Below are 18,928 nucleotides of genomic sequence, written 5' to 3'. Positions count from 1 at the left end.
TTGTTGCACACACTCAGGAAATGGTCTCACGCACTCAAGAACTGAACTTTAGGCCAATGGTTTGTATAAAAAGTATATGGTTATTTTGTTTTAGAACCAACAATAGGTATTAAAATATACTTTCTCAGAATGAGATGCTTCAGGTAAATACTTTTGCAATATGCAATTGACTTTTGTAAATACTGGTTACAGGTTTTTGCAATCGGCAACACAATTTCAAACACAATAATGCATTGTGCTCAATGGAAGTTTTAAGTTATTTGCAATAGATTACTTTCAGTATTACTTTTGTAACTCCAGGACTGGATCCTAGATTCAGTCCTGAGACAGTTCTTAGAAACAAGTGATAAAAGTCGTCTTAGTTACTGTTGTGATTTTTAGGCAATATTTTGCTATTTTAAAAGTTGACACTTCAAAGAAATTTCATAGAAAAATAGTCCATGATTCCCTATGGGAGAAAATTCAAGTTACAGGTAAAGTATGTTTTTGCTACTTTTGTAATCCAGGGCTGGGCTCCTAGGCTCAGTACTGGGACCTCTATCTAAAACAGGTAAGTAATTACGTTTTGACAGTTGGTACGATTTGTAAAGAATATTTGTAGTTCGCAAAAATTGACACTTAGAAGAAATTTCACAGAAAAACAGTCAATGATTTCCTATGGAAGAAAATTGGGTTAATTGTAAGTACGGTTGTGAATATTTTTCAGGGTCAGTACTGGGCACCAAGATCCAGCACTGGGATCTCTCCTAATAGCAGGTGAGTATTTTCATTTTCGTTACTCGGTTGATTTTAGGTGAATATTTTAAGTTTTAGAAACTCCACACTTAGAAGAAATTTCAGAAGAAACCAGTCAATGTTACCCTATGAAGGAAAATTGGGTTATCGTCTTTTGGGTAAGTACTCGACTGGCAGAGTTAAGGTTCTGGGCACAGACTCAGTAGTCTCCCAGGGTCAGGTAGGTACAGTTGTTACACCCTCAGTGGCACAGGGGCTGCCGGGTGCAGAGTGAGTTAGGCCCAATGTTATCCTATGGGAGGCAGGGGGGGCCTTGGTTGGTGGTTGCTGACTTGTAAGCCACGCGGCTGTGGGAGCTGGGCTCCTGGTCACTTGCTCAGGGCAAATGGGGAAGTAGATAGGTGTAGAGGTTACACTGCCAGGGCCACTCGGGCGGCAGGGTGCAGGGTGCTTTTGAGCCTTCGGGCGCTCAATGGATTTCAATGGGAAAGCTCCTGGTTGAACAAAGGCTGCAAGCTTCGGGACGAAGTTTCTTCAGGTGCCACCACCACTTTGAGAGGTAAGTTGGGAAGCTGTAGGTTAGGTAGGCACCCAGGGCTGGGCACAAGGGGACGCAGGGCGCCGGGTGCAGGGGTGCCTTTTGGTGTCGGGAAATCTTACCCTCTGTTGATCTCGGTTGGCGGAGTCGGAGTTCGTGTTGACGACCTCCCAGCACCATATACTCTTAAATGGCAGCACTGCACTTACAGTGCCCAGGAATGGACCTGGGTACTGTAGGGGTACAGGGCGTGTGCACCTGTTCCCACACCACTGGCATAGGGCACCCAGCTAGAGGGGTGACTGAGGTATGCCAGGGATGTGTGCCATGTCGACTCTCTGTTTTGTTCTGCACCAAGACACTCAGCCTGCAAAGGCAGTGTGTGTGTGTGTGTCAGGGTACAGGGCCTCTAAGGGTGGCACAATAAGTGCTGCAGCCCTTAGGGGCCTTCTCTGGTCACAAGGCCCTGGGTAGCATTTACCAGGGGCTGACATGTGGCCAGAGACCCTATTGGGTTTAGGCTTCATGCAGTATTATGGAAGGAACACAGGCCCTGGGTACCTGATTAGCAGGAGCCCAGGGCACACTCAGTCAAAGTACATCAGCAATTCAGCAAACAGTGGGGGCATACCACGCAAGAAAGATGGCACTTTCTCACACAATGAAGAAGTAGAGGGAGGATATGAGGATAACTACCAACCTCCCCCAGTTCATAGGGAGAGAAGGGCCCCAGTGGCCCTGACTCCAAAAATAAACCCCTCAGCACCTAGAGCCCACAGAGGTGGATCAGGTGCTGCTGAGGACTTTGAGGACAGCCTCAATGAGGACAACCTTTTAGCAAGGTTGACCAAAAGAGTGGATCTAGAGACCAGACTCCTGGCTCTAGAGAAAGAGAGAGCCGAGATGGGCTTAGCTCCCATCAATGATGGCAGCAATTTACTAAATAAGGATGAAAAGCAATCTTATGATCGTAAAATCCCCAAAGAGATTGTCCCTAAATATGAAGAGAGTGATGATATCACAAAATGGTTCACAGCTTTTGAGAGGACCTGTGAAATGAGAAAAGTGAAGAAGTCACACGGGGGGGGCACTCCTTTGAGAACTGTTTTCTAGTAACAGCAGTGACAGTCTCCTGACCCTTACAGGGGCAGTTGCTGGGTCTTATGACCTCATGAAGAGAACGCTGATTAAGGGCTTTGGACTCACAACTGAGGAATACAGAACTAGATTCAGAGGGACCCACAAACCCCACAACCAATCCTGGATTGACTTTGTTGACTACTCAGTTAAAAGACTAGGTGGTTAGTTAACTGGACATAATGTGCATGATTTCAATGGACTTTACAATTTGTTTATGAAAGAACAAATTTTAAGTAATTGTACTAAGCAAAAGTTACATAAGCTTTTGGTAGACCTAGGTCTAATTTCTCCCCAAGAATTGCGAAAGAAGGCAGACCACTAGGTCAAGACAAGGGTGCCAAAAACAGCCACTGGGGGTGACCAAAAGAAAGGGGTTACAAAACCTCCCCAGGGGAAAGGTGGTGAGAATCCCCCAGACACAAATCCTGAGTCTTCAAAAGGGCCCCAAAAATCTGTACAGGGGAGTGGGACCTAAATCTCTTCCAAGTCCAACAATAGGTACAGGGGAAAGAACTTTGATCCCTTAAAGACCTGGTGTAACAACTGTAAGAAGTTAGGACACTTAACTGGAGATGCTACTTGTCCTAACAAGACACCCCCTACTCCACCTACAGCTACTGCTGGTGTAGCCATCAAATCTGTTTGCACACTGAAGCAGTTCTAGTCACAGAGGGGGAAGTTGAGTTTGACACTTTAGCTGCATGGCCACCCAACTTAAAGAATGATTTGCAATGCCCTTGGATCAATGGGAATAGAATAGAAGCACTGGGGGATACAGGTGCCAGTGTCACTATGGTGAGAGATATACTGGTTTCCCCAGAGCAATACCTGAATGGGAAACTTAGCTAGTCACCAATGCTGACAGTGTTATTGCTAACCATGCCATGGCTATGGTGACATTAGACTGGAGGCTGGTTACTGGCCCGAAACAGGTAGTGGTCTCTCCAAAGCTTCTAGCTGCATGTCTGCTTGGTAATGACCTGGAAACCTCAGCATGGGCTGAGGTAGAACTTAAAACCCATGCAGCAGTGCTTGTCATCACTGAGATTGTGTGTCAGTACTAGAGAGCACAGAGCCGAAAGCAGGGTGAAAAAAGTGTTGGACCCTGAAAGTATCGCCCAACCTTCCAAGAGGAAAGGTAAGAAGACCTGTCCTCTATGATCAGTCACAATTGATCCTTTTCTGCAGGTCCAGAATGGCTCTACATAAATGGACGTCATAGCTCATAAATATTGTGCATACAGCACATCACTTGCCTGGAGAGGGAAATTCTTGCAGACACACTAATCAAACAGACCTGCCTCGCGAGCGTTAGTTAAAGCAAACATTACTTACAGGTGTCTTCAGTCCATCAGGTGCCCATTATTCCACCATCCAGTGGCTGTGTTTGGAGTTGTTCGCTATTCTCATTTTCTTTTCTTTTGAGTGTCAACCAGTGGTGTGCAGAGCCAGCCCCCTAACATGTCGAAGGTAAGCCCAAAATTTCCCCCAATGCATAAATGCCAACTTCAGATTTGTTTTTCCACTTTTGCTTTAAGGAGCAAGGTTCAGAGCTCAACATTTTTTATTTCAAAATGCTGGTTTATGTTCCAGGATCTCACTCTGGCATGCCTATTCACAGGTCAATAAAAATTTTCTATTTTGAAACTTAAAATTGCAAGTGACATTTATACTATGGCTTATTTTGCTGTTGCATATAAACATTGCTGCAGACATAATCTGCTGCACCCTACAGATCTGCAGCATATCACTCTATTGTTGATTGAATGTGATTCTCCTGGGATATGAAAATCGTCTATATTTTATAGACTTGAAGTAATCACATCTCCCATAATGCAAGTTTGTATGATATCCAGTGCCATTGGCCTTGTGGTGCTGGTGACTCCCAGGGTTCTCAAAAAAAGTTAATTGTTCAAGGTCCTAGTATCAAGGAAAACTGTAAAGCCTTTGACTGATTAATTTCTACACTGAAACTTAATTTTTGCAGAAAAGAAACCTTTTGTTTTAAAAGATAAAAAAATATAAGATTCATAATCAGTCCATTATTTCCTTTGTAGTATTTTTTTTCTTGATCCTATGAATGTACACCGTATCTGCACTTACTAAATTCATTTCTTGATTTTAGGAACATCTGACCAGAGTTGAAGATTTCCTACAACAGAGCCAAAGACTCCTCTCTGAGGAGAAGCCCAATGTCTCTGAGCTACAAGAACTACTGGATGTCAGCTTTGAGTTTGATATAGAAATTCCGCAGATCGGGGAGTTGCGCGAGAGGCTCGAGCAGGTTCGATGGTTACAAAATGTAAATCAGGCATGCAGCAATTCGAACACCCTGACCTTGGATGATATGAGACGACTCATAGACGTAGGAGTTTGTTTGGCTCCTCATGTTACAGTGGAGAAAGCAATGGCGAGGTTGCAGGAACTGCTGACAGTATCTGAACACTGGGATGATAAGGCCCGAAGCCTCATCAAGGCCAGGTAAACAATTCTGACTGCTGTCAGTGTCAATATATATAGTACCCAATGCTCTCAAATGTTGAATGTGACTGTGCTAATAGTGGGAGAAATATTGTATCACCCCATATGCTGACCTTGTCTGCATCGCCATGGTCTCTCGTGCTCAAAATGAATTTCTGATAAGCCTAAGCACTGGGTATGGGCCTCTAATCTGCATTAGCCCCTGCAAGTTTTCTTAAATGCACCTCTCCACAGAAAACAGTTTGTACCCTCTTTTTGTACACTGGAACAACATGTTCATGTGGTGGGGGCTTGGTTTTGAGCTGGTTATGTGCGTAGTTTGATCATCTTTACCACTGAAAAGATGTTGTTATGTTTCAAGATGTAATTGGAATTTTGCAAAAGCCAGGAAATTTCTTTTAAATTGGAGACAAAATGACCTCTGAGTTTCTCTAACTAAAACATCGGCATTGTAGGATTCATTCTCACTGATAAACATTAAAGTAGAATAGTCCTGCTTATGTGTGGGGACACCTGAAAACAAACTTACACACACACACTCCCTGCATGTATCGCTGTGGATGCACATGCTTACTGTACCTTTGCCATCTATTGTGTGGCTCGTACGTTTGCAAGTTACTGTCTCTCAAGTCACAAGGTGTGGTGTGACTCCTCCTCTTCGAGTAACATGAGCACTGACTCGATGTTGGGTAGTTTTTCTGGCTTCGGGTGGCAGTAGGAGTAGCTCCCCACTGGCTAGTAGCCAACTCAGTTGCAATTCTCGTCCTCTATCGTAGGACACAATGGGAGGAGAAAGGAGGCATCCTCAAAAACCTCCTGAAGCAAGTTTGAAAAAGATGGTGAAGAGCCAGTGTAGGAAAGTGGCCCTTTTGGCACGATTACCCCCCGCTTTTCCCTGACTGATGCATATTTGACTGAATGTGCACTGGGTTCCTGCTAAGCAGGTTCCCAGTGCTGTGTTCTTTCCCAAAACTGTACCATTGTTTCCACGATTGTTGCACCTCTGGCCCACATAAGTCCCTTGTAAAAGGTACCTGTGGTACCAAGGGCATTGTGACCAATGAGGGTCTCTAAGGACTGCCGCATGTATTGTGCCATCCTAAGAGACCCCTCACAAAACACAAGCATACTGCCACTGCAGCCTGCGTGTTTTGGTGCAGATAAAGTTAAGAGTCGACCCGGCACACATCTGTGTGCCAGGCCTACCTTCACTGCAAGAGGCAAACGTAAGTCACCCCTACAGCATGCCTTACAGCCCTAAGGGAGGGTGCACTATAATTAATGTGAGGGCAACTGCATGAGCAGATACTCCCCCCCTACAGTGTCTTAAGTCCATTCTTAGACCTAATTGCACAGTGAAGCCATACTGAGTACATGGGCTAGGAGCTTGTCACTACGAATGCCACAGCTCCATGATGACTTCACCGAATTCCAAGATGTTTGGTACCAAACATTACAGATTAATGAGCCCACACTGATGCCAGTGTTGGATTCATTGATAAATGCACTCAGAGGGCACCTCAGAGGTGCTTTCTTAAAGACTGCCAAACCACTAGTGTGTGTCTGACTGGTCTGCACCAGCCTTTCATCTTGTAGGAAGCTGACTCTCAATATACTATACCAGTAGGAGGTATAGTGTGCACAGAGTTCAGGGAGTCCCAAAAGGTGTGTGTGGTAATCATAATCAGAAGTCCGTTAGCTGAGGTGTATATTCTATAGATGGTTTATTTAAGCTTAGTTACAAGGTATGTTCCAGGTAAGTCGATAACAGCCCCACCAGGAGCAGCCTCCTTGCTGCTCAGCCTGCACACTCCAACTGGCACTCAGCACATCACCAGGCACCCATGCATTTTATGACCTCAGCAAGCATTCAGCGCTCATCCTGGCTGAGCAGTAGAGAAGGTGTAGCTAAGGAAAAGGAATGCAATCGTTAACTCACAACATATCCCCTTTCCTTAGGGAAACCATAGACAGAATTAATGTAAATAAATGGAAAACATGCATATGACCCAAAAGGAAGAAAATGGAAGATAGAACTACATTGTCAAATCAATAAATACATTAAATTCACAAATAATTGATGAAACATTCTTAATGTATACATGTATGGAACATTCTGAATGTATAACTGTAGGAAAGTGGCTCTGTATATACTGTTCCCAAATAGGTACAGTGTGTACAGAGTCCACAGCCCCCAGAGGTTTGGCAGAGGCTAAAGTTCGATATAACCTTACTCTCTAAAGTGGTAGCTTGGTCGAGCAGTAAGGCAGTATCAGAGGACAGTGTAAAGCATTTGTTGTACACACTCAGTCAGTAAATGGTCTTACACACTCAAGAACTGAACTCTAGGCCAATGGTTTGTATATAAAAATATACGGTTTTATTTTAGAACCAACAATAGGTATCAAAATATACTTTCTCAGAATGAGATGCTTTAGTTAAATACTTTGCAAGAGGCAATTGACTTTTGAATGCAATAGTTAGTTTGTTGCAAAAGGCAACACAATATCAAACACAATAATACTTTGAGCTCAATGTGAATTTTAAGTTATTTGCAATAGATCACTTTCAGGATTACTTTTCTAACTCCAGGACTGGATCCTAGATTCAGTCCCGGGACAGGTCTTGGAAACAAGTGAGTAAATTCGTTTTAGTTACTGTTGTGATTTTTAGGCAATATTTTGCTATTTTAAAAGTTGAAACTTAGAAGAAATTACATAGAAAAACAGTCAGTGATTCCCTATGGGAGACAATTCAAGTTACAGGTAAAGTATGTTCTTGCTAGTTTTGTAATCCAGGGCTGGGCTCCTAGGCTCAGTACTGGGACCTCTATCTAAAACAGGTAAGTAATTACGTTTTGACAGTGGGTACGATTTTTAAAGAGCATTTGTAGTTTGCAAAAATCGACACTTAGAAGAAATTTCACAGAAAAACAGTCAGTGATTTCCTGTGGAAGAAAATTGGGTTAGTGGTAAGTACGGTTGTGAGTACTTTTCAGGGTCAGTGCTCGACACCAAGATCCAGCACTGGGATCTCTCCTAATAGCAGGTGAGTATTTCTGTTTTCGTTACTCGGGTGATTTTAGGGGAATATTTAAAGTTTTAGAAACTCCTCACAGAAGAAATTTCAGAAGAAACCAGTCAATGTAACCCTATGGAAGAAATTTGGATTATCGGCTTTTGGGTAAGTACTCGACTGGCAGAGTTGAGGTTCTGGGCACAGACTCAGGGGTCTCCCAGGATCAGGTTGGTACAGTTATTACACCCTCAGCGGCACTGGGGCGGCCGGGTGCAGAGTGAGATAGGCCCAATGTTATCCTATTGGAGGCAGGGGAGCCTTGGTTGGTGGCTGTGGGAGCTGGGCTCCTGGTCACTTGCTCAGGGCAAATGGGGAAGTAGGTAGGTGTAGAAGTTACACAGCCAGGGCCACTCGGGCGGCTGGGTGCAGGGTGCTTTTGAGCCTTCGGGCGCTCAATGGATTTCAATGGGAAAGCTCCAGGATGAACAAAGGCTGCAAGCTCGGGGACGAAGATTCTTCAGGTGCCACCACCACTTCGAGAGGTAAGTTGAGTAGTTGGAGGATAGGTAAGTACCCAGGAGTCGGGCACAAGGGGCCGCAGGGTGCAGGGGTGCCTTTTGGTGTCGGGAAATCTTACTCTCTGTTGATCGCGGTTGGGGGGGTCCCTGGTTCTGAGACTGCAGTCATCGTCAGGAGCATCGAGGTGAGTGCTTGGGTGCCAGATTCAGGGTCACAGTCGCTGGGGGGACGCGGTTCCGAGCTGATGCCAGGGGTTAGAAACTTGCTTTGAGCAGAGCCACTGCTCATGGGAGTCCCAGTTGCTCACAGTTACAAGTTAGCCAGGTCCTCCGGGGTTTGTGAGGTTGCTGGCCACAAGAGGTGCCGGGATTTAGCAGGTTCGAGGGTCGACAGGCCGGTAGGGCTGGGGCCAAAGCAGTTGATGTTTTCCTCTTCTTAGCAGCTGCACGGCAGGTCTTCTTTCTTCTTGCTCTTTTTTGCTTTTTCGGAATCTGGAATCTGGGGAAGGAAGGTTCAGGTTGCCTCTAAATACTAGATTTAGGGGCATTACAGGTAGGTAAAGGTCAGGGACCAGTGGGTCCCTGCCCTGGGGGGGGTACACCCCCTATCCTGCCACTCTCCTATGGGAGGGGGGCAGTAGCCTAGTCCTGATTGGGCAGGGCCTCCAATCTTCAAGATGGCGAGTGCCCGGAGATCTGCTTCACCTCGCCTCCACCACCTGAAGGGTGGGGTTGGCAGGTTGGCACATCCCCTGTCCTTACTTGGGGTTTCCGGACAGTCTTCCCGCCAGAGTGGGGGTCAGAACCGATGGGGGCCAGTTTTCTGGGTACAGCAAGTGGCCTGGAGAAGCTCACAGAGGCAGCATGCCTTTGAAGCTTCCCCCTGCCCATCCTGGGGGAGGAGACCTAGCACCTTGCCCAGGATGTGCATTGTTGCAGGCCCAGGAGAGCGGGGGGCTCTCCACCAAGGGGTCCAGCAACATGTCTGCTGTGTGGCAGCCTAGGCAGCCTCCCAGACCGGATTGTAGGTTAGGTCTCAGAGGGCATCTCTATGTAGTGCTTTGTACATTAAATGCCACACTGGCATCAGTGCAGGTTTAATGTGCTGAGAAGTTTGATACCAAACTTCTCAGTCTTCAGTGTTACCATTATGGTGCCGTGGAGCTCTCAGCACCATATACTCTTAAATGGCAGCACTGCACTTACAGTGCCCAGGAATGGACCTGGGTACTGTAGGGGCACAGGACTCATGCTCCTGTGCCCACACCACTGGCATAGGGCACCCAGCTAGAGTGGTGGCTGATGTATGCCAGGGCAGTGTAGGTTGTGGGCATGGCACACACAGGGATGTGTGCCATGTCGACTCTTTGTTTTGCCTTGTACCCAGACACTCAGCCTGCGAGGGCAGTGTGGTTGTGTTAGGGTACAGGGCCTCTAAGGGTGGCACAATAAGTGCTGCAGCCCTTAGGGACCTTCCCTGGTCACAAGGCCCTGGGTACCTAGGGTACCATTTACCAGGGTGTGATAAGAGGCCAGGGTTTGCCAAATTGGGTTTTAGGTTTCAGCATAGTTTTTAGGGAAGGAACATAGGCCCTGGGCACCTGATTGGCAGGAGCCCAGGACACACTCAGTCAAAGTACATACAGCAATTCAGCAAAAAGCGGGGGCATACCATGCAAGAAAGATGGCACTTTCTCACAACTACTGATGCACTTTGACTTGATATGCACTGGGTCCCTGCCAATCAGGTTCCCAGGGCCTGTGTTCTTTCCCCAAACCTAACCCAACTGGCATCTCTGGCCACAGGTCAGCCCCTGGTAAATGGTAGCACCGGTACCCAGAGCACTGTGACCAGGGAAGGCCTCTTAAGGGATGCAGCACTTTATGTGCCACCCTTAGAGGCCCGGTACCTTTCCACATAAACACTGCTTTTGCAGGCTGCGTGTTTTAGTGCAGAACAAAGCGCAGAGTCGACATGGCACACAGCCATGTGTGCCATGCCTACAACCCACTGCCCTGGCATAGATAAGTCCCCCCTCTAGCTTGGTACCCTGTACCAGTGGTGAGGGTAGAGGTGCATGAGCCCTGTACCCCTACAGTGTCTAGGTCCATTCTTAGACATTGTAAGTGCAGTGCTGCCATTAAGAGTATATGGTGCTGGAAGCTTGTCATTACGAACTCCGCAGCACCACAATGGCTACACTGAAAACTTTGAAGTTTGGTATCAAACTTCTCAGCACAATAAACCCACACTGATGCCAGTGTGGGATTTAATGAAAAATGCACACAGAGGACATCTTAGAGATGCCCCCTGAAAAACAACCTGTCTCTGGTGGGTTCCCTGACTAGTACACACCAGCCTGCCACCACGAGACATGTTTCTTGACCCCTAGGGTGGGAGTCTACGCTCCCTGAGTCCAGAAACAAAGCCTGTCCTGGACGGAGGTGTTCACACCTTCCCCAGTCCAGGAAGAGCCATCTGTGGCAGGGGAGCTTCAAGGCCTGGCAGCCTTTGTAATGCGACCCCCAGCCTCTCCTGCTAGCAGGAGCAGGCCCCCTTCCTGTCCCCCCTCCTTTTCAGCGGGAAGACAGGTGGTAAAAACTAGACAGCCCAGAAGGTGTGCCCACCTCTGCCAACTCCACCCAACAGGTGGGGGAGGCGAGGTGAAGCACAACTCTCAGTCCCCGCCATCTTGCAGATGGGGGGACCCAGCCAACCAGGGAAATGCTTATGCCCCCCTCCCACTGGAGGTTGGCACAATTGGGGGTGTACCCACCCCAGGGAAGGGACCCATTGGTCCCTCCCCTTTACCTACCTGTAACGCCCCTAAATCTAGTGTTTAGGGGCACCCCTGAAACTTGCTTCCTCAGACAAGAACCTGCAAAAAGAAAAAGAGCAGGACCGAACAGCCGTTGCGAAGCTAACAAGAGGAGGCCGCCCACTGACTTGGCCCCAGCCCTACCGGCCTGTCCACACCTCGAACCTGCTCCAGCGAAATACCGGTGTGTCCTGCAGCCAGCAATCTCTAGAAACCCGGAGGACCTGCCTGCCTTCAATTCCAAAGATTCTGTCTCCCGTGAACACCAGATTTGTTCAAACACCAGTCTCCAGCTCCGCAAGCATCCGCGAGTGTGCACCACTCTGCACCCTACACCCACGGCCCGAGTTAGAGTGGCCCAACACCAAGAGGAGGTCTCCCTGGCGATTCTGACGCCTGCAGCCTCAAACCGGAAGGTCCCCCCAACCGCGACCAGCAGCTGGTAAGAAGATCCTAAAAGGCACCCCTGCACCCGATGCCCCACGGCCTTGGGTGGCCCAACCGACGGTACCTAACCAACCCCCAAGATCCCAACTTACCTCCAAGTGGTGGTCGCACCCAGAAGAACTCGTCCCCGAGCCTGCAGTGCTTTTGCAAACTGGAGACCCTCCATTGAAAGCTAGAGGGCACCCGACGCCAAAACAGCACTCTGAACCCGGCTGCCCCTGTGCCCCTGAGGGTGCATCTTTTGTGCTGGCCTAAACCCCCATTTACCCTGAGCTTAAGTCAAGGAGCTTTACTCCCACAACCTAGTGGCCTGCTCGTCAGCAGCCACCAATCGGAGGCCCTCTATCCCCCATTGGATAACAGTGGGCCTCAGCAGTCTGCACCCGGCCACTCTAGTGCCGCTGAGGGTGTAACAAGAGTGCATCCTTGACCCTGGGGGATCCCTGAGGTTAAACCCAGAGCACCAACCACCACAACAAAGTACTGACCTTTAAACCGATAACACTATTTTCCTCCATAGGACAACATTGACTGTTTTTCTATGAAAGTTTCTAAGTGTGGAGTTGGAAAACCTAAAGAAACTCTTTTAAATTGTACTAACTATCCAAAAGGATTTTACTTACCTGTTTACAGGAAATGTCCCAGTGTAGTATCTAGGTATACTACACTGTGTAAGAATATGCCTCTGATAAAGCCTTACTGCTCGACCACACTACCACAAATAGAGTGAGGTGCTATCTACTTCTGCCTACCTTTTGGGTTCCACTGGACGCTGTGCACACTATACCCAACTTTGGTTTAGTATATAGAGAGCCAGCTTCCTACAAAAGGGTGCTTAAGGTAAAATTGTCAAACCTTCTAACTCAAGCTAAATGGTTTGCGGATCTCATATCTGATCAAGACATCTAGCCGCAGATTCCTTCTCTTCTAATTCTCCCCAGGCATAATTTTTACAGTAGTACCACTGTGCGTCAGTAGCGGGTGTCTAGCGACTCCTTTCCCTGGATGTGACGTCGACGGACTCGATATAAGCCCTTCCCTGACGTCAGTTTTTTTCTTTTCCGTGCTTAAAACGCGGATCCGATCAGTGGTTCCTCAGGTCTTTTTTTGGCCTACCTAGACTGTTTCTTCAAACTAAACAGTGTGCCTTTAAACAACTTTTCATGTCCTCGGGGTTCAGGCCTTGTAGCACAGATATCTGCCACGGATCCTCACTTTGTATATGGTTCCTGGGGGAGTACTCTGTCTCAGAGGAGTGCGACTCTTGTCGTCAACTTCAACCAAAGGCACTAAGGGAACATCGAGGGAAGCTCCTAGCGGTGTGAATGTCAGTCTTCCAAGATTTCCCCTCGACCTCTGTCCCCCTCGTGCTCCACAAACCGCCTGCGAGTCCGATCCAGAAGCCGTTCCTGTGGGTGTCCTTATCCATCGGCGTCCCAAGGTAAATCTCGACGCAGGCGTTTGAAGTTGCAGAGGTTCCTGACTTCGCCACATAAAGCCTTTTGGGTCTTCACTTTCCCTTGGAGCGTCCTTGGACCCTAAGGTGATGCACAAGGCTGTGCCTTTGTACACACCGGCGCGTTCGTCGTCTGCTTCAGTTTAGATTCCAAATCGGCTTAGACGCCTGTGCACAACCCTTCGGGGTTACCACCTTCGGGGCCTGGCTCAGACGACGGTGTCCGGTTCTGATCTACTGATGACAGCGCACTTACTGCTCCACCACTACCCCTCTCTGACTCAGACGCATTTGCTCTTCGGCGCCAGACTGTGTCTGATGCGGCGCCGGTGGAGCCACCTGTGTCACTCTTTTCATCGGCTCTCTGTAGTCCTCCCTCCTGTTTTTCCTTCTGAGGAACACAGTTATGGAGAGGGTTTAGAGTTTCACCATCCCATCTCTGACACGGTTCAACCTCTTATGGAGTCTAGCTGGTGGTTTGGGTTAGGTTGGGTGAAGCTAACGGCTTGGAGTCTTCTCCTCTCTGGGGGATATGCTCAGACGAGTTATGTCATTTTGGATGTGGCGCTTCCTTCTGTGGAATTGACGACAGATCCATTACTTGGCGTCCTGCATCAAGGCCAATCAGGAGTAGAGCTGATGCTTCCTCATAGTGAGGCTCTTTTTGATATTCTGTTGAGGGCTTGGGCTGAAACAGGGACCCTTGTGGATCACTTTATTTCCCACAGACACTGTACGGCCCCTGGTGACCCGACATGTCTCCTCGGACATCCACCTCCTCATAGTTTTGGGGTACAGCCTGCTTTGGCTGCCCAAAATGTTGATATTTGTTTACCCCCTGCTGTCCCGCTGGAAAGTGTCCAGAAGTCTAGACACTTGTGGCAGGCATATTTTCTCCTTCACCAGTTCTGCACTGCGGTCCCATAATACTACTTGTGTCCACGGACTCTTCTCCCATATATTGTGGGACTCATTAGAACGCCTGCTGCCCTTCCTTCTAGAAGAGACCCAGAACAATCTTCTTCAGTTAGTACGGGATGGGTAACAAGCAGCTAAACTGATCATTTGCTGTGGTATGGATACCACTGATTCTGGAGATTGAGCTATGAACTCTTCAGGAGATCTACGTCGGAATACCTTGTTGCACACACCTGGGTTTTCGGAGGCGGTTCAAGCCACCTTAATTTATTTACCTGTTGATGTGCATGTGTATTTGGTGCACATGCCGACTCTGCTATGCAGTTATTTTGAGATAATCCGGATGGAGCAGATTCTTAACTCTGCTGTCTGTTATCCTAGTACTCTTGTGGTGCGTTTATTTGGGGAAAGATCCCTTTTTCTTTCACATATGAGCAATCACAGGACGGAGCTCATTGACTTTGCTTTTCAAACCTCTCTGCCCTCCTTTTCCAGGGTGACACCCAGTGAGGTGTTCCTCCTTGCTGCAGGCACTTTTATTCTTCTTATACTGTCGGTGACAGTTGAAGTGTCCAGTTATCTCAGGTGGATGTTATTTTGTGACCTTTTGTGCGCCTGTTCTTAAAGGTTCTTTCTGAAGGTAGTTTTTCTACCTGAGTACTTGTTCTACAGAGGGTATTTTGCTTGCGTTGTGCAGATGCGCTCGTTCCCTGTTCTACGGGGGCCATCCTCGGTATGCCTTATAGGCATTTTGGGATCTACTTCTGATGCTTAGTATCCCTTATAGGGACTTCAGTTTATCTGTCTCTGAACAAGAAGTGCATGTGAGTTCCAGTGTACACTAGGGGTATCTCCTATATCCATGGGGCATTTCTTCCATTTAGTGGCATCCTTCTTCCCATATAAGAGGTAATGGAACGAGTGACAAGATCCTTGGCCTGGATAGATTTTTAGTTCTGGCCTAAGACCTTTATTAGTGCATTGGCACTTCTTGTTCTGTGTTTACTAGGCATTGGCAAGGTTTTCTGCCAATGTTCTTTCAAGTTCTGTGTTAGGCTATAACTCTATTGCATTGGTTCATATTCCGCCACTGCCCCCAGGGTTACCTTGGTCCTGTGCCATCGACCTTGCTGCCTTTTTTCTGCTTCATCCCTGGAGTGGATGTTACTCGTAGCATTCTGGTGTGCCTTGTACCCTTTTTAGGTCGAGCCTAGCGTTGCAGCGCATGTGCTGCTCGCTCTGCGAGACATGCTGTAGTAGGGTATGTTTTAGAAGTGGAGTGGAAGCCCCGCCCATATTTTTCATTTGCTGGTGGCATTGTCTTTGGCAAACGCTGGCTTCCCTTTTGTTATTATCCTTGTTAGTCCCTCCCGAGTACCACCCTGTCTCCTGTTGTTACCTCCCATGAGGACTGGCTCTTTTACTAGTGCCCTAACTCTGGAGCTTTCATTAGCAATCCAGAGAACTACTTACTTTATTATTGTACACGGCACTTACAGGACAGCAATGGCTGCTGCTTCGTAAGACACTTTGCACTCGTATTTCCCTGAGAAGGAACTTCAGCGCTACTGATGGCTGCTTGCATTTCTCCGAGATGCTGTTTATTTATTTTTAATAAAGAGAACTGAGCAGGAGATAATAATTACTACCTACATCAAGGCTCGAACCCTGTTCTCCTGCTCCAAAGTCAGCAGCCTTGGATGGTAAACCACCTCCTCAGTTAAAGGAATTATTTTGTTTTTTTTAGGCGGTTTATCATGGTGTTTGAGGCATATGAGCTGTAGATAGTATACTTGCTCATAGATCGCCATCTGGTATTGGGCTCGGATGTTTGCAGTTTGTTTTTGTCTTGGAAGAAGTCTTTGTAGTCACGAGGTACGTGACTCCTCCTTAGGACAATAGTGCGCATGGGCATCGACTCCATCTCCAGATTGTTTTTTTCTGCCAAAGGATTGGGATGTAACTTGCTGCGCTCTGGGTCGGTTTCGAACCCCCATTTGACGTGCAATCCCTCTCCACTCGACAGTATTGTCTCGATCACGTTTCCCTTTTGACGCGCATCTTTAAAAACAAACACCTCGATCTTGAACACGGGCCGTTGGGCCTATCCGCGCCAACCACGCCTGCTGTCAATGGAAAGGACTCCTTTAAAAAAATGCCCCGGGTGTGGTGCTAAGTTCCCACACACGGACTTGCATGAGGTTTGTAATCTCTGCCTCTCCCCGGAGCACGAAGACAGAAACTGCGAGGCCTGTGCATCGTTCAGGTCGAAGAAAACCATCCGTGATCGTCGGGCTCGATGTCACGAAATGTCTTGTGGAAGAAGCTCGATTCCAGACATCTTCGGAGCAGATCCCAATGTCCAGCTGGAGCAACAAGGTAATGAAAAAGACGTCTCCAAGGCCGACGTCGAAGAGCAGACCATCACCCCGGCTTAGCGGTCCATAAGTACCGAAACCCCTCTCCCAAAACCCAAACCTAAGGCTCCAGTAACACCCTCGCCCTCTGGTAGACACCGGCAAAATGGCTAAGAAGTCCCGCCCTCTGGCCCGGCTATGAAACCTAAAGATAAGCCTTCCGGCTCGGGCTCAAGCCAGCCCCCTTCCAGTGCCGAAAAGTCACCTTCGGCACCGAAGCACAAGACCAAAGATGTGCCACGCCCGTCTTCGTCGGCACCGAAGACAGCCTCGATGCCGAAGTACTCGGCATCGAAACAGACCAAGGACAAACAGTCGGAACTGAAAAAATCTTCAGAGCCGAAAACAACTTCGGACCCAAAAAAGTTGTCGGCACTAAAAACTCTCGGAGCCACAAACTCCTATAACAAAACATAAGGAGTCCAAGACCCACAGAGGACCTCAGACACTCGGTCCAAAGAACATTCGGACCCAAAATCTTCAGCACCGAAAAAATACATTTTACCCACAGTCTGTACCAGAGTTTTCAGATCCAAAACAAAAACTCTTTTTATTGATCCACAGACTGGCAAAGTAGTTGCCAAGCCTCCAAAAAAGAGGCAACTGGACACTTCAGAAGTACCTGAAATACCCTTAAAACGAAAGGAGATCAGTACTAACACTTCTCCAGCTGATCCAAATCTCTTAATTTCTCCACCACACTCCCCACAACATACTGTTCGAGGCATATGAGCTGCAGATTATACACTGTGCATAGATCGCCATCTGGTGTTGGGCCCGGATGTTTGCAGTTTGTTTTTCCTCTTGGAAAGTCTTTGGAAGTCACGAGGTTGGTGACTCCTCCTTTGGTTCGTATTGCGCATGGGCTTCGGCTCCATCCTCAGATTGTTTTTTTCCGCCATCGGGCTCGGATGTAATACTTCGCGCTCCGGTTCCGAACTTTTACAGTTCAACGATCGACGCAAAAATCCTCGCTCATCGAGATTCTTCAGATTATAAATCCTCTTAATCACCTTCTCTTCGGCACTTCTTCGATTCCGGTCGTCGACGGCGGCCTTCGGGCCTATTCCGGCTCCGGCCTCGGCTGATGGAAAGAACTCCCTTCAAGAAGTGCCCTCGATGTTGGTCCAAGTTTCCCCACACCAATCTTCATGAGGTGTGCAACCTCTGCCTCTCACCTGAACACGAGGCCCGAGATTGTCCCGCCTGCAAGTCTTTTCGCTCTAAAAAGACTCTTCGAGATCGACGGGCTAGACGCAACATGGCGCACTCCTCGACCTCCGCTCCAGTTGACATCTTCGGGGACGACGTCGAAGCTCCGGGACAGCAGAACATCGGAGAAGAGGACGACGACCTCGTCAGTGCTTCCGAGGCCGACGACTCAGATGTGGAGGACATCACCCCGGCGCAGAGGGGCGTGAGTACAATACCCCCACACCCACGCCGATGCCCAAAAAGGCTTCGGTCACACCTTCGCCTTCGGGCCTAGGCAAGACCAAGGATATGCTTCTCACACCCCACCTTCGGGCCCGGTAAAGAAGCCTATTAAGCCTTCCGGAAGCTCGGGCTCGAGCCAGCCGACCAGCAGTACCGAAAAACACCCTTCTGCACCAAAGAAAAGATCGGCCTCCACCTCTACACCGAACCCAGCACCAAAGCCTTCGGTGTCGAAACCTGCCCTTCTGCTGCCGACCAAACATCACAAGGCCCTCGGCACTGACACTCCCGTGCCGAAGCCCTCTTCGGCACCGACCAAAAAATCGGAGGTCCCAAAGAAGCACGGCTTAGACAAACCTAAAAAGCCGTCGGCCCCGAAAACTTCGGCGCCGACCAAACAACCAGTGTCGCAAGAACTTTTTACACCGGACTCTCTGCAAAAGACACTCACCAAGGATCCAAAAACTGGACATTTGACATTGTCTTCAAAAAAGAGACACTTGGACAAACCAGCTCCACCTCCCAAGAGGAAAGACACTGCTACCTCCCTGTTCAGAGTGCCTTCCCCACCTCCTCCACCCTCCCCACCTCCACCCTCTCCACCCATGCCTCATCGTTCCCCAACCTTGTCTCCTGTCCCAGATGATTTAGGAGACCCTTATTATGATCCAGCAGATGTGCCACAAGACCCCACCCCTACTGGATCTCCAGACCCATGGGACGACTATAACAATCCGGACATCCCAGATGTCCCACAGGATGACCTTTACCCATCTAGGCCATCCCCACCTGAAGATTCGTTAGGCTTTCACCACCTACTACAAAGGGCGGCACACTACCACGGGGTGGAGTTACATACTGACCCAGTGGAGGAAGATTTTCTACTAGACACCTTCGATAATGCACATAGGTCTACTGACATTCTACCTATGTTAAAGGGAGTAATCAAACATGCACCGGAGGTTTTTAAAGACCCAGTCAGGGCCAGGGTCCTAAACCCCCGT

At 48.2% G+C, this 18,928-nt stretch overlaps 1 pseudogene across 1 annotated transcript in view; it reads left to right on the top strand.

The window, feature by feature from the left end:
• LOC146866703 (lysine-specific demethylase 5B-like) overlaps nucleotides 1–18,928 on the top strand; it is a 501,879-nt pseudogene that overhangs the window by 82,143 nt on the left and 400,808 nt on the right. Inside the window, exon 4 of the transcript XR_014966529.1 lies at nucleotides 4,539–4,894. The product of XR_014966529.1 is annotated as a lysine-specific demethylase 5B-like (transcript). The remainder of the gene's footprint in view (nucleotides 1–4,538; nucleotides 4,895–18,928) is intronic.

This window comes from Triturus cristatus, chromosome 1_2 (assembly GCF_964204655.1).
Source record: "Triturus cristatus chromosome 1_2, aTriCri1.1, whole genome shotgun sequence".
NCBI lineage: Eukaryota > Metazoa > Chordata > Amphibia > Caudata > Salamandridae > Triturus > Triturus cristatus.
This window is presented reverse-complemented; position numbering and strand designations above follow the sequence as displayed.